Source organism: Aegilops tauschii, chromosome 7 (assembly GCF_002575655.3).
Source record: "Aegilops tauschii subsp. strangulata cultivar AL8/78 chromosome 7, Aet v6.0, whole genome shotgun sequence".
Taxonomy (NCBI): Eukaryota; Viridiplantae; Streptophyta; class Magnoliopsida; order Poales; family Poaceae; genus Aegilops; species Aegilops tauschii.
The window spans coordinates 621,170,830-621,186,430 of record NC_053041.3 but is presented as its reverse complement, the minus strand read 5'-3'; positions in this window follow the sequence as shown (position 1 = coordinate 621,186,430).

Genomic DNA, 15,601 nt, shown 5'->3' with positions numbered 1-15,601 from the left:
AGTGCCACAAGTATGTGGGACTATCGTTATCAACTTTACATCTTTTGGTATTCACACTATGAACATGTGTAACATCACGTTCGAGATTCATCAAAAATAAACCATTGACCAGCGGGGCATGACCATAAAACATATCTCTCAAATAAATAGAACAACCATTATTCTCGGATTTAAATGAGTAGCCATCTCGAATTAAACAAGATCCAGATACAATGTTCATGCTCAAAGCTGGCACTAAATAACAATTATTGAGGTTTAAAACTAATCCCGTGGGTAGATGCAGAGGTAGCGTGCCGACGGCGATCACATCGACCTTGGAACCATTCCCGACGCGCATCGTCACCTCGTCCTTTGCCAGTCTCCGTTTATTCCGTAGTTCCTGTTTTGAGTTACAAATATGAGCAACCGCACCGGTATCAAATACCCAGGAGCTACTACGAGTACTGGTAAGGTACACATCAATTACATGTATATCACATATACCTTTGGTGTTGCCGGCCTTCTTCTTGTCCGCTAAGTATTTGGGGCAGTTCCGCTTCCAGTGACCACTTCCCTTGCAATAAAAGCACTCAGTCTCAGGCTTGGGTCCATTCTTTGACTTCTTCCCGGTAACTGGTTTACCGGGCGTGGCAACTCCCTTGCCGTCCTTCTTGAAGTTCTTCTTACCCTTGCCCTTCTTGAACTTAGTGGTTTTATTCACCATCAACACTTGATGTTCTTTTCTGATCTCTACCTCAGCTGATTTCAACATTGAATATACCTCAGGAATGGTCTTTTCCATCCCCTGCATATTGAAGTTCATCACAAAGCTCTTGTAGCTTGGTGGAAGCGACTGGAGGATTCTGTCAATGACCGCGTCATCCGGGAGATTAACTCCCAGCTGAGACAAGCGGTTGTGCAACCCAGACATTCTGAGTATGTGCTCACTAACAGAACTATTCTCCTCCATTTTACAGCTGAAGAACTTGTCGGAGACATCATATCTCTCGACCCGGGCATGAGCTTGAAAAACCAGTTTCAGCTCCTCGAACATCTCATATGCTCCATGTTTCTCAAAACGCTTTTGGAGACCCGGCTCTAAGCTGTAAAGCATGCCGCACTGAACGAGGGAGTAATCATCAGCACGCTGCTGCCAAGCGTTCATAACGTCTTGGTTCTCAGGGATTGGTGCTTCACCTAGCGGTGCTTCTAAGACATAATCTTTCTTGGCTACTATGAGGATGATCCTCAGGTTCCGGACCCAGTCCGTATAGTTGCTGCCATCATCTTTCAGCTTGGTTTTCTCTAGGAACGCGTTGAAATTGAGGACAACGTTGGCCATTTGATCTACAAGACATAGTGTAAAGATTTTAGACTAAGTTCATGATAATTAAGTTCATCTAATCAAATTTTTTAATTTTAATGAACTCCCACTCAGATAGACATCCCTCTAGTCATCTAAGTGAAACATGATCCGAATTCAACTAGGCCGTGTTCGATCATCACGTGAGACGGACTAGTCAAGATCGGTGAACATCTCCATGTTGATCGTATCTTCTATACGACTCATGCTCGACCTTTCGGTCCTCTGTGTTCCGAGGCCATGTCTGTACATGCTAGGCTCGTCAAGTCAACCTAAGTGTATTGCGTGTGTTCCGAGGCCATGTCTGTACATGCTAGGCTCGTCAACACCCGTTGTATTCAAACGTTAGAATCTATCACACCCGATCATCACGTGGTGCTTCGAAACAACGAACCTTCGCAACGGTGCACAGTTAGGGTGAACACTTTCTTGAAATTATTATAAGGGATCATCTTACTTACTACCGTCGTTCTAAGCAAATAAGATGCAAAAACATGATAAACATCACATGCAATCAAATAGTGACATGATATGGCCAATATCATTATGCTCCTTTGATCTCCATCTTCGGGGCACCATGATCATCTTCGTCACCGGCATGACACCATGATCTCCATCATCATGATCTCCATCATTGTGTCTTCATGAAGTCGTCACGCCAACGATTACTTCTACTTGTATGGCTAACGCGTTTAGCAACAAAGTAAAGTAAATTCATGGCGTTATTCAATGACACGCAGGTCATGCAAAATAATAAAGACAACTCCTATGGCTCCTGCCGGTTGTCATACTCATCGACATGCAAGTCGTGATTCCTATTACAAGAATATGATCAATCTCATACATCACATATATCATTCATCACATCTTCTGGCCGTATCACATCACATAGCACTTGCTGCAAAAACAAGTTAGACGTCCTCTAATTGTTGTTGCAAGTTTTTACGTGGTTTGTAGGTTTCTAGCAAGAACGTTTTCTTACCTACGTATGACCACAACGTGATTTGCCAATTTCTATTTACCCTTCATAAGGACCCTTTTCATCGAATCCGTTCCGACTAAAGTAGGAGAGACAGACACCCGCTAGCCACCTTATGCAACTAGTGCATGTCAGTCGGTGGAACCAGTCTCACGTAAGTGTACGTGTAAGGTCGGTCCGGGCCGCTTCATCCTACAATGCCGCCGAAACAAGAAACGACTAGTAGCGGCAAGAAGAATTGGCAAACTCAACGCCCACAACTGCTTTGTGTTCTACTCGTGCATAGTAACTACGCATAGGCCTGGCTCATGATGCCACTGTTGGGAATCGTAGCATAATTTAAAATTTTCCTACGCTCACCAAGATGCATCTATGGAGTCTACTAGCAACGAGGGGAAAGGAGTGCATCTACATACCCTTGTAGATCGCGAGCGGAAGCGTTCCAATGAACGTGGATGACGGAGTCGTACTCGCCGTGATCCAAATCACCGATGACCGAGTGCCGAACGGACGGCACCTCCGCGTTCAACACACGTACGGTGCAGCGACGTCTCCTCCTTCTTGATCCAGCAAGGGGGAAGGAGAGGTTGATGGAGATCCAGCAGCACGACGGCGTGGTGGTGGATGTAGCGGTTCTCCGGCAGGGCTTCGCCAAGCTTCTGCGAGAGAGAGAGAGGTGTTGCAGGGGAGGAGGGAGGCGCCCAAGGTTGTAGGTTGCTGCCCTCCCTCCCCCCCCCTTTATATAGGCCCCTGGGGGGGTGCGCCAGCCCTGGGAGATGGGATCTCTAAGGGGGGGGCGGCGGCCAAGGGGGGAAGGGGTTGCCTTGCCCCCCAAGGCAAGGGGGAAGCTCCCCCCCCTAGGGTTCCCAACCCTAGGCGCATGGGGGGAGGCCCAAGGGGGGCGCCCAGCCCACTAGGGGCTGGTTCCCTTCCACTTTCAGCCCACGGGGCCCTCCGGGATAGGTGGCCCCACCCGGTGGACCCCCGGGACCCTTCCGGTGGTCCCGGTACAATACCGGTAACCCCCGAAACTTTCCCGGTGGCCGAAACTGGACTTCCTATATATAATTCTTCACCTCCGGACCATTCCGGAACCTCTCGTGACGTCCGGGATCTCATCCGGGACTCTGAACAACTTTCGGGTTTCCGCATACATATATCTCTACAACCCTAGCGTCACCGGACCTTAAGTGTGTAGACCCTACGGGTTCGGGAGACATGCAGACATGACCGAGACGCCTCTCCGGTCAATAACCAACAGCGGGATATGGATACCCATGTTGGCTCCCACATGTTCCACGATGATCTCATCGGATGAACCACGGTGTCGAGGATTCAATCAATCCGTATGCAATTCCCTTTGTCAATCGGTATGTTACTTGCCCGAGATTCGATCGTCGGTATCCCAATACCTTGTTCAATCTCGTTACCGGCAAGTCTCTTTACTCGTACCGCAATGCATGATCCCGTGACTAACGCCTTAGTCACATTGAGCTCATTATGATGATGCATTACCGAGTGGGCCCAGAGATACCTCTCCGTCACACGGAGTGACAAATCCCAGTCTCGATCCGTGCCAACCCAACAGACACTTTCAGAGATACCCATAGTGCACCTTTATAGTCACCCAGTTACGTTGTGACGTTTGGCACACCCAAAGCACTCCTACGGTATCCGGGAGTTGCACGATCTCATGGTCTAAGGAAAAGATACTTGACATTGGAAAAGCTCTAGCAAACGAAACTACACGATCTTTTATGCTATGCTTAGGATTGGGTCTTGTCCATCACATCATTCTCCTAATGATGTGATCCCGTTATCAATGACATCCAATGTCCATAGTCAGGAAACCATGACTATCTGTTGATCAACGAGCTAGTCAACTAGAGGCTTACTAGGGACACGTTGTGGTCTATGTATTCACACATGTATTACGATTTCCGGACAATACAATTATAGCATGAACAATAGACAATTACCATGAACAAAGAAATATAATAATAACCATTTATTATTGCCTCTAGGGCATATTTCCAACAGTCAGTACAGGCTTAACTAATATATTTACCTGGCCGGACTCTGTTCGGTCACCGGAGCCGTCACCACGGGCTCCTTCTTGCACCAACATTGGGTCACCGGAGCCATCATAATCATGTCTTTCCTCCTCCACTCTTCGATCACCGTAGCCTGCTTCTTCACCCTGTTCTTCCAGACCATCATTGTCGTTAAGATACGACAAGATATCACCTCCGGCTAAGATTATGTCCCCCAACACCTCTTCTGCTTGCTCGTCTCGTCCGTGCTCCATTGTTTCTGCAAATATTACAACATGGTAATTATTACACAAACATGACAGCAGGTGGTTAGTGCAAACATAGACCTAGCTTATTCCGGGTTTGGGGTGGCCTCGGCAACGCTTCAAGGGTAGGGGCGCGGCGAGAGGGGGTAGGAGACCGACATCGTTTTTTTTCTACGGTTTGGGTGTCCTCGAGAGTTTTGGTCGAGCGAGAGGGCCGGGGGGTGCTCCCGTGGTATAAGTTATCACGGTCGAGAGGGGGTATAAATATCGACCGTCCATCATGTCGAAGTTATCTGGGAGGGAGTTATATATATCGACAACGACGACATACATACATGGGAAAATAATGTTATTGGGGAGGGGGTATATCGACCGCCCCCCCCCCCCACGTGTTGAAGTTATCGGGAGGGGGTTATATCGACAACGACAATGAACGTACATGGGAAAATAATATTATCGGGGAGGGGGTATATCGACCCCCCCTCGTGTTGAAGTTATCGGGAGAGGGGTATATCGACGACGACAGACCCGATAAAACATAAGAAAACGAAGAAGAAACAAAAAGAGGAGAAGAAGAAAAGGAATAGAGGAGAAGATCGAAGAAAAAAAAGAAGACACAAAAAGAGGAGAAGAAGAAAGGAATAGAGGAGAGAAGAAGAAAAAATAGAATTTTTTATATTTTTTCTTCTTCTCTTCTATTCCTTTCTTCTTCTCCTCTTCTTTTTCTTCCTTTTTCCTCTTCTTATTTATTTCTCCTCTTCTTCCTCTCCTCTTCTTCTCCTTTCTTCCTCTTCTTATTTTCCTTTTTCCTCTCATTCATAAAAAAAGGTTCAAATAGAAAATTTCGAAAAAAGTAAAGGTTTTGCCTAATGCATTGTTCATATGAATATACAAACATTTGCATATTCTACAATAATTAATATCACCAAAAAAATCTATGAACAGAAAAAAATCCTAACTTTTCTAAAAATCTATCTTTTGCATATATACATGAACATATACACAGAGAACATATATACACAGAGAACATATATACATGAACATACATATATACATTTTTATAAAAATGCAATAAAAAGACAGGGAGGAAGGGGGCAGTGCCGGCCCTGACCAAGGCGACGGCGGCGCGTCGGGGCAGGGGCAGAGGCGACGGCGGCGTGGTCGGGGCAGGGGCAGAGGCAGAGGCGTCGGCGGCGAAGGGCGGGGCAGGGCGATGGCGACGACGGGGCCGGGGCGGCGCGCGTCGGGGCAGGGGCGCGGCTGACGGCGAGGGCGCGGGCAACGGCGACGGCGACGACGGGCACGGGCGACGGCGACGTCGGGGGCGGCGGGCGGCGTCGGGGCAGCCTGGCGGTGTCGGGGCGGCGGCGGCGTCGGCGTCGTCGGGGCAAACTGCAGATGAACTCTGAAAAATTTCCTAAGTGTTTGCTTCCTTTAGTCCCGGTTGGTGGCACCAACCGGGACCAAAGGCCTCTTGCTGCCCGCGTCGCGGCCAAAAGTTTAGTCCCACCTCGCTAGTTGAGAGGGGCTCGGAGTGGTTTATAAGCCCCGCTGCGGCTGCTGTCTCGAACTCCTCTCTATAGCAGGCTTCTGGGCCTAACTTTGGCGCGCTGCCCGTTGAGCCCTCTAGCCCTTCTGGGCCTGTATTTGCAAACCCGAGGGTTGGAGGGCCCAGCGGGCAGCGCCCCAACATTTTTTTTTGCTGTATTTAGTTTTTTTGTTTTCTTTTTTGCTTTATTTATTTTGTTTTGTTTCTACTTACAACAAAAAACTTATTTATTTTATTTTATTTTGTTTCTAATTACTTATTTATTTTACTTTATGATAATTCTTTTTGCTATTAAAGTTTCTATCAAAAAAAGTTCTTTATGAAAATTCTTTTTGTTGTATTTAGTTTTTTTGTTTTCTTTTTTGCTTTATTTATTTTGTTTTGTTTCTACTTACAACAAAAAACTTATTTATTTTATTTTATTTTGTTTCTAATTAGTTATTTATTTTACTTTATGATAATTCTTTTTGCTATTAAAGTTTCTATCAAAAAAAGTTCTTTATGAAAATTCTTTTTGCTGTATTTAGTTTTTTTGTTTTCTTTTTTGCTTTATTTATTTTGTTTTGTTTCTACTTACAACAAAAAACTTATTTATTTTATTTTATTTTGTTTCTAATTACTTATTTATTTTACTTTATGATAATTCTTTTTGCTATTAAAGTTTCTATCAAAAAAAGTTCTTTATGAAAATTCCTTTTGCTTTTAATGATTTTGAACAGAAAATACTTCGATAATTTTAGTTGCATCAATTTTATATGATTTTAGTTTCAATAATACTAGAGGTTTCTTATAATGTTTTGAACAGAAAATACTTTGTTAATTTTAGTTTCATAAATTTTATTAAAGTTTATTTTATTTTGTCGGAACACAAGAAGTCCGGAGTTGTGATAAGTTATTAAAAATAAAAAAGAGGCGCAATGCTCGTTGATTTGCTTCAAGCCTTTCGGAATAGTGTAGACTGCATTGCACATAGCTCCATGCAGTCTACCTTATTCCTCAAGGCTTGAAGCTAAGCAACGTGAGCATTGCGCCTCTTCTTCATCGTCTCTGCACTCAGGGCTTATAAACCGCTCCTAGTGCCTCTCAGCTAGCGAGGTGGGACTAAAAAACTGCTTAGTAAGAAACTCTAGTACCGGTTCGTGCCACGAACCGGTACTAAAGGTGCTCGTGGGGCCACAGCCTCATTAGTATCGGTTCGTGACACCAACCGGGACCAAAGGCTGGAATTGGTCCCGGTTCGTGCCACCAACCGGGACCAATGGCCTTGCACAGCGGCGTGGTGGTGGGAGTTTAGTCCCACCTCGCTAGCTGAGAGAGAGCCGCACCTGTTTATAAGGTGCGGTGCGCTTGAGCTGTCGAGCTCCTCTCTAAAGCAGGCTTACGGGCCTAACCTCTCTGTACATGCCTGTGGGCCTACTGGGCCTTCTGCGGGCCTAAATCCTGGCCCATGGATGGGTTTCTAATCGTATTCAGGCCGTTGTGGCCCGGTAGGTGGCATAATTTTTAATTTTTGGCATGTTATTTTTCATGCATTTACTAATTATTTTGAGCTATAAGACCCTAAAATTGAAAAGCATTTCAAATGAACTCTGAAAAGGTTGAAAGTTGGCATGGTATCATCATTTCATCCACATAGCATGTGCAAGAAAGTTGAGAGGGTTACGGCAAAAACTAGATGCACTTCGTGTACAAAACGGATAATGGTATCATACTCGTCTGTTACAAAGTTGGCATGGTATCATCATAATAGTTGCGGGAGAAAGTCTTCACTTTTTCTTCGCTTGTGTCATTTGCTTATTGCGCCGTAACCATGGATAATCTTCATCGTTTATCAGGATGCTTGGGTCAGCCTTGACTTTGAAGGGAGGAATTTCATGAAACTTTTCATAATCTTCAGACATGTCTGTCTTGCCCTCCACTCCTACAATGTCCCTTTTTCCTGAAAGAACTATGTGGCGCTTCGGCTCATCGTATGATGTATTCGCTTCCTTATCTTTTCTTTTTCTCGGTCTGGTAGACATGTCCTTCACATAGATAACCTGTGCCACATCATTGGCTAGGACGAATGGTTCGTCAGTGTACCCAAGATTGTTCAGATCCACTGTTGTCATTCCGTACTGTGGGTCTACCTGTACCCCGCCTCCTGACAGATTGACCCATTTGCACTTAAACAAAGGGACCTTAAAATCATGTCCGTAGTCAAGTTCCCATATGTCCATTATGTAACCATAATACGTGTCCTTTCCCCTCTCGGTTGCTGCATCAAAGCGGACACCGCTGTTTTGGTTGGTGCTCTTTTGATCTTGGGCGATCGTGTAAAATGTATTCACATTTATCTCGTATCCTTTGTAAGTCAATACAGTCGAAGATGGTCCCCTGGACAACGAGTACAACTCATCACAAACAGTGGTGTCACCTCTGAGACGTGTTTCCAACCAACTGCTGAAAGTCCTGATGTGTTCACATGTAATCCAGTCGTCACACTGCTCCGGGTGTTTGGAGCGCAGACTGTTCTTGTGTTCATCGACATACGGGGTCACCAAGGTAGAGTTCTGTAGAACTGTGTAGTGTGCTTGAGACCAAGAATATCCGTCCCTGCATATTATTGAGTCCCCTCCAAGCGTGCCTTTTCCAGTCAGTCTCCCCTCATACCGCGATTTAGGGAGACCTATCTTCTTAAGGCCAGGAATGAAGTCAACACAAAACCCAATGACATCCTCTGTTTGATGGCCCATGGAGATGCTTCCTTCTGGCCTAGCGCGGTTACGGACATATTTCTTTAGTACTCCCTTGAACCTCTCAAAGGGGAACATATTGTGTAGAAATACGGGCCCCAGAATGACAATCTCGTCGACTAGATGAACTAGGACGTGCGTCATGATATTGAAGAAGGATGGTGGGAACACCAGCTCGAAACTGACAAGACATTGCGCCACATCACTCTTTAGCCTTGGTATGATTTCTGGATCGATCACCTTCTGAGAGATTGCATTGACGAATGCACATAGCTTCACAATGGCTAATCGGACGTTTTCCGGTAGAAGCCCCCTCAATGCAACCGGAAGCAGTTGCGTCATAATCACGTGGCAGTCATGAGACTTTAGGTTCTGGAACTTTTTCTTTGGCATATTTATTATTCCCTTTATATTCGACGAGAAGCCAGTCGGTACCTTCATACTGAGCAGGCATTCAAAGAAGATTTCTTTCTCTTCTTTCGTAAGAGCGTAGCTGGCAGGACCTTCATACTGCTTCAGAGGCATGCCCTTCGTCACGTGCATCACGTCGATTGAAGAGCGGACCTCTAGCTCTTTCCAGTAGGGTAGGTCCCAAAATATAGATTTCTTCTCCCACATGGGTGCGTGTCCCTCAGCGTCATTCGGAACAGCTAGTCCGCCGGGACCCTTTCCAAAGATTACGTGTAAATCATTGACCATAGCAAGTACGTGATCACCGGTACGCATGGCGGGCTTCTTCCGGTGATCTGCCTCGCCTTTGAAATGCTTGCCTTTCTTTCGACATTGATGGTTGGTCGGAAGAAATCGATGATGGCCCAGGTACACATTCTTCCTGCATTTGTCCAGGTATATACTTTCAGTGTCATCTAAACAGTGCGTGCATGCGTGGTATCCCTTGTTTGTCTGTCCTGAAAGGTTACTGAGAGTGGGCCAATCGTTGATGGTTACAAACAGCAACGCGTGCAGGTTAAATTCCTCCTGTTTGTGCTCATCCCACGTACGTACACCGTTTCCATTCCACAGCTGTAAAAGTTCTTCAACTAATGGCCTTAGGTACACATCAATGTCGTTGCCGGGTTGCTTAGGGCCTTGGATGAGAACTGGCATCATAATGAACTTCCGCTTCATGCACATCCAAGGAGGAAGGTTATACATACATAGAGTCACGGGCCAGGTGTTGTGATTGCTGCTCTGCTCCCCGAAAGGATTAATGCCATCCGCGCTTAAACCAAACCATACGTTCCTTGGGTCAGCTGCAAACTCAGCCCAGTACTTTCTCTCGATTTTTCTCCACTACGACCCGTCAGCGGGTGCTCTCAACTTCCCGTCTTTCTTACGGTCCTCACTGTGCCATCGCATCAACTTGGCATGCTCTTCGTTTCTGAACAGACGTTTCAACCGTGGTATTATAGGAGCATACCACATCACCTTCGCAGGAACCCTCTTTCTGGGGGGCTGGCCGTCAACATCACCAGGGTCATCTCGTCTGATCTTATACCGCAATGCACCGCATACCGGGCATGCGTCCAGATCCTTGTACGCACTGCGGTAGAGGATGCAGTCATTAGGGCATGCATGTATCTTCTGCACCTCCAATCCTAGAGGGCATACGACCTTCTTTGCTGCGTATGTACCGTCGGGCAATTCGTTATCCTTTGGAAGCTTCTTCTTCAATATTTTCAATAGCTTCTCAAATCCTTTGTCAGGCACAGCATTCTCTGCCTTCCACTGCAGCAATTCCAGTACGGTACCGAGCTTTGTGTTGCCATCTTCGCAATTGGGGTACAACCCTTTTTTGTGATCCTCTAACATGCGATCGAACTTCAGCTTCTCCTTTTGACTTTCGCATTGCGTCCTTGCATCGACAATGACCCGGCGGAGATCATCATCATCGGGCACTGGTTCCTCTTGATCTTCAGCAGCTTCCCCCCTTGCAGCATCATTGGGCACATCGTCTGGTTCCTCTTGATCTTCAGCAGCTTCCCCCGTTGCAGCATCACCGTATTCAGGGGGCACATAGTTGCCATCGTCCTCTTCTTCTTTGCCGTCTTCCGTCATAACCCCTATTTCTCCGTGCCTCGTCCAAACATTATAGTGTGGCATGAAACCCTTGTAAAGCAGGTGGGTGTGAAGGATTTTTCGGTCAGAGTAAGACTTCGTATTCCCACATATAGGGCATGGACAACACATAAAACCATTCTGCTTGTTTGCCTCAGCCACTTCGAGAAAATCATGCACACCCTTAATGTACTCGGAGGTGTGTCTGTCACCGTACATCCATTGTCGGTTCATCTGCGTGCATTATATATAATTAAGTGTGTCAAAAACCATTACAGAACATCATGAATAGATAATTAAGTGACCAAATTAATAGAAGTTCATCATCACATTAAAATCAAAGTACATACATAGTTCTCATCTAACAACATATATATAGCTCTCCAGAGCATCTAATTAATTAAACCATACATTGAAACTATGTAAAACATTTCAATGCGAAAACAAATGCGATCATAATCGCAACCAAGGTAACAATTGATCCAACGGCATAACGATATCAAGCCTCGGTATGAATGGCATATTTTCTAATCTTTCTAATCTTCAAGCGCATTGCATCCATCTTGATCTTGTGATCATCGACGACATCCGCAACATGCAACTCCAATATCATCTTCTCGTCCTCAATTTTTTTTATTTTTTCCTTCAAGTAATTGTTTTCTTCTTCAACTAAATTTAACCTCTCGACAATAGGGTCGGTTAGAATTTCCGGTTCAACCACCTCCTAGATATATAAAATCTATGTCACGTTGGTCGGTATATTTGTCATAAACAATAAATGAACCAAATAGTTATAAAAAGATAATATATACCACATCCGAATCATAGACAGGACGAGGGCCGACGGGGGCGGATACCAAAACCATCGCACTATGTAATAAGAAGGAATAATAAAAGTAACAAAATTAGACAAGTAACTATCTAAAGTAAGAATTTTTTCCTTTCAGAAAGAAGATAAGAACAAGAGGCTCACCACGGTGGTGCTGGCGACGAGATCGGCGCGGGGGATCGACGAGGTTTATTTATTTTAGTTACTATAGGTTATTTTATTTTATTTTATTAAGGTTTATTTATTTTTATTTACTATAAAAAAATGAACATAGATGCGCCTATAGAGAAAATTCAACCTAAATTCATAATAAATTTCTATGAAATTCAAAGAAATTTACTGCGAATTTAGGTCAAATTCCCTGTATAAGGGCATCTATTTTCACTTTGAGAGGAGCTCAACAAGGCAGAGAGGGACGGGATTATAAACTGGTGTGAGCGCCCTTCGGTTGGCGAGGTGGGACTAAACACTGGCCGCAACTAGGACCAGCCCTTTAGTCCCGGTTTGTGGTATGAACCGAGACTAAAGGGTGGTGGGCCAGGAGCGTGGCCCATTGGTCCCGGTTTGTCCCACCAACCGGGACCAAAGGGTCCGGACGAACCGGGACCAATGCCCCCACGAGGCCCGGCAGGCCCCTGGCCGCACGAACCGGGACCAATGCTCACATTAGTTCCGGTTCGTGACTGAACCGGGACTAATGTGAATATTGCCCTGTGACCAAAGCCCAGTTTTCTACTAGTGACACATGGATTATTTCTTTTATGCTTGTTTGGGCATGTTTGTGCTGATGCCCCGGCAGACTAGTCTATTCCCTATGTTGCACTTAGCCTTGTTGTTTGGGCGTGGTGGTTGCTTTATTTATAAAGCAGAGAGAAAGCCTTTTTTGAAAAGAAGAAACAAAGTAACACATGGATTTCACTTGCTGAAAGAAGATCTGACTACGACATGGAAGACTACCTTGCAGCAAGGTATAAGTTCAAAAATTATCATGAACTTGGTCTCATCAGGGAGATACCATGTTCAGTTTTTTGGAATCTTATTTTTTCAACAACATAAGGACGTAGCTCATGCCTTTTTGTTCTTCTTTTCCATTGGTGTCAACCTTCAAATGGATGGTACTCCCTCCGTCCCAAAATATAAGGACATTTTTAACACTAGCATAGTGTCAAAAACGTTCTTATATTCTGGGATGGAGGGGTATCTTTTATGGTGTTTTTGTAGCCTCTCTTTTAGAGGAATCCTCCAGAAGCATTAAAAGTGTTACCCTAAAAAAGGCATTAAAAAGTGCATACAAATAAATATATTCCTGGAACGGTCTTTTGTACTGACAGTATCACATGCTGCCATCGAAATATGAAGTATTCGTATATCGTTTTGTGATGTGTCATGTAATAGTTCCCTCCTGCAACGTTTCTATATTATTCTCTTGCAAATAATCCTTTTAGCGATGGTATGTTGTCTTGCTTTGTTAGAAAAATATTTGTATGAGTAGTTGTTTTTACGAGAAGATAACTATTTCATAGATAGTTCGATCTTACAGAAAAGCCTAGAAAACAGTAGATAATACAAAGGAGTCCTTCTGAGCTCCAGCATCGCCGGCATCCCGAACGAGAGGAAGACGCGCCGCCGCCTATGCTCGTCCATGCGCCTTGGATCGACGAAAGCATCCCCATGGCAACCGGGAAGTCCTCACTCACCGCCTCCAGAGAGGTAACGCCCAGGAACATCGGCTCCGCTGCGAACCACCATGTCGTCAACCTCGAGATCTTCACATCCGAGATCCGCCGCCCCGCGGGATCTGACTGGGGAAGGAAGCACAACACGAATCCGTCGATTCGCGAGTGCTGGGGAAGCAGGCACACCACCACGGAGCTCCACCGAGCGCCGGAGTCGAAGGGGACGCGCACCTGCAACAAAAACCACACTGGCGACTCCACCACCTCCTCATCGCCGCCGGCCGGTAACCCTACAGACCCTACACTAATTACAGCCGCGAGATGAGGACCCCCCGCCCTCCCGCCGTCGGAGCGGCAGACGGAGGACGAGGGATCCGGCGCAACTGCGGCGTAGAGGTGGATTGGCCGGGAGATGTAAAAAGTCGCCCCTCTTCTTTGGACGGGAGAGGGAGAGAGACGTCCAGGCTCGTCTCAATACACGCTATTTATATGAGTAGTTGTGTTTTTTTGTGTGTGTGTTTGTTTACTCCAGTTCAAAAGCGTAGGTATACTTCAGTTCAGGTGTCGGTGCCATTCAATCTAATGATGTTCACACACTAATTTTTTTTTCTAATGATGTTCACCGCTTACACAGACAACCACAATGATTTTCTCACAAAGTTTTTTCCCCAAAATATACAACTTCTTACCCACAGAAATGAAAGGACCCAAAATCTATTCCCCAAACAATACCGAGTATTTGGTGAAAGAGAAGAAAAGGCAAGTTGATCCTCTCAATTTCTCGTGTTGTTGAACACACGGATGATGTGACTGTTTTATCCACACGGATGATGTGACTGTTTTATCCAAGTAGTCTATCCAAGTAATTACTTTTTTTGCATGGTAATACATGTCTTATTCATATCCTAAAGAACAAAGTACAAGTCACGTAAGGACCGACATGACAAAACTGAAAAGATAATAGAACATCTCTGAGCTTGACACCAACACCCGTCACCTGCCTCCGGCACCACCACAGCAGCCACCGAAGAAAAGAATGACGGATCACCTCCTCACCCGAGCTCGACGCGGCTCCATCACTGATATACAGCTTTGCGGACCTCCAAGGTGGCTCACCAAAAGTGAAGCCATTGCCGTTGAACGAATCAGACCGGGGCAATACCCCGGACACACCATCGAACTCCAGATCTGGCACCCCACCACGACTAAGACGCCGAAGGAGGAAACCATATCTGCCATCCACGAACCACGAACTCCGCACACGTTCCGCCTTTCAGATGTTGTCGATGCAGACCACAATCTGCATCCGCTCCTGGACCACCTCCCAAGCTCCACGCCGACGCTGGAGAAAATGCCGTCGCAACGACGGAGCCCAAGGACACAGGTCCACCACGAGGATGCCGCCGTCGCCACGCCATCTTTGCTTGAACAGACCGGTTTCCAAATCCATCCCCAACGATAGGACCGATGGCCTCGTCAGGGAAGGATACGAATAATCTTTATTCAGCGCCGTCATCGTCGCCGCCGAAGTCAAGACAATGAACAACCTAAAAACCTAGACTACAAGAGAGTAAAAACGATCCACGCGCGTGGATCCGGCGACCCCCCTCACCACCGACGACCGAGGTCGCCAGCGGAGGGGAGCCGCCGGAGGACGACGCTGAAAGATGGCTTCTCCTGGCGGGTTCCAGCCGCCAGGGAGGAGAGAAAAACGATCTTGCGACACTTCTTTTGACTTTCCCAAAAACAAATCCAAGTAATTACTTCTGCTATGATGACTTTTCCTAAAAAACAATATTGTACTCTACCCCGACGGTATAGAAGCTACTTAGAAATGTTTTCTTTATCAAAAGGTATATCATTTTGGCAAAAAAGAAAGAAAAGAAAGTGTGTTTATGTGGCAGAAAAAAGGAAAAAAAGTGTCATTCTTTACTCCAATCCAATAGTAATTAATAATAAGTGTAGTTGTACCCTCGTCATAAGAAGGTGCATTTTTCTTATGGAATGGCATTCGTGTTTCATCTCAAATTTGACCACAATCCCACTCTTCACCATGACGCCTAGTCAAAGCCCTTCGGTCCGCGCCCCTCTTGACGTCATGTCAAATACAAAGGTTTTCAATTCAACCAACACG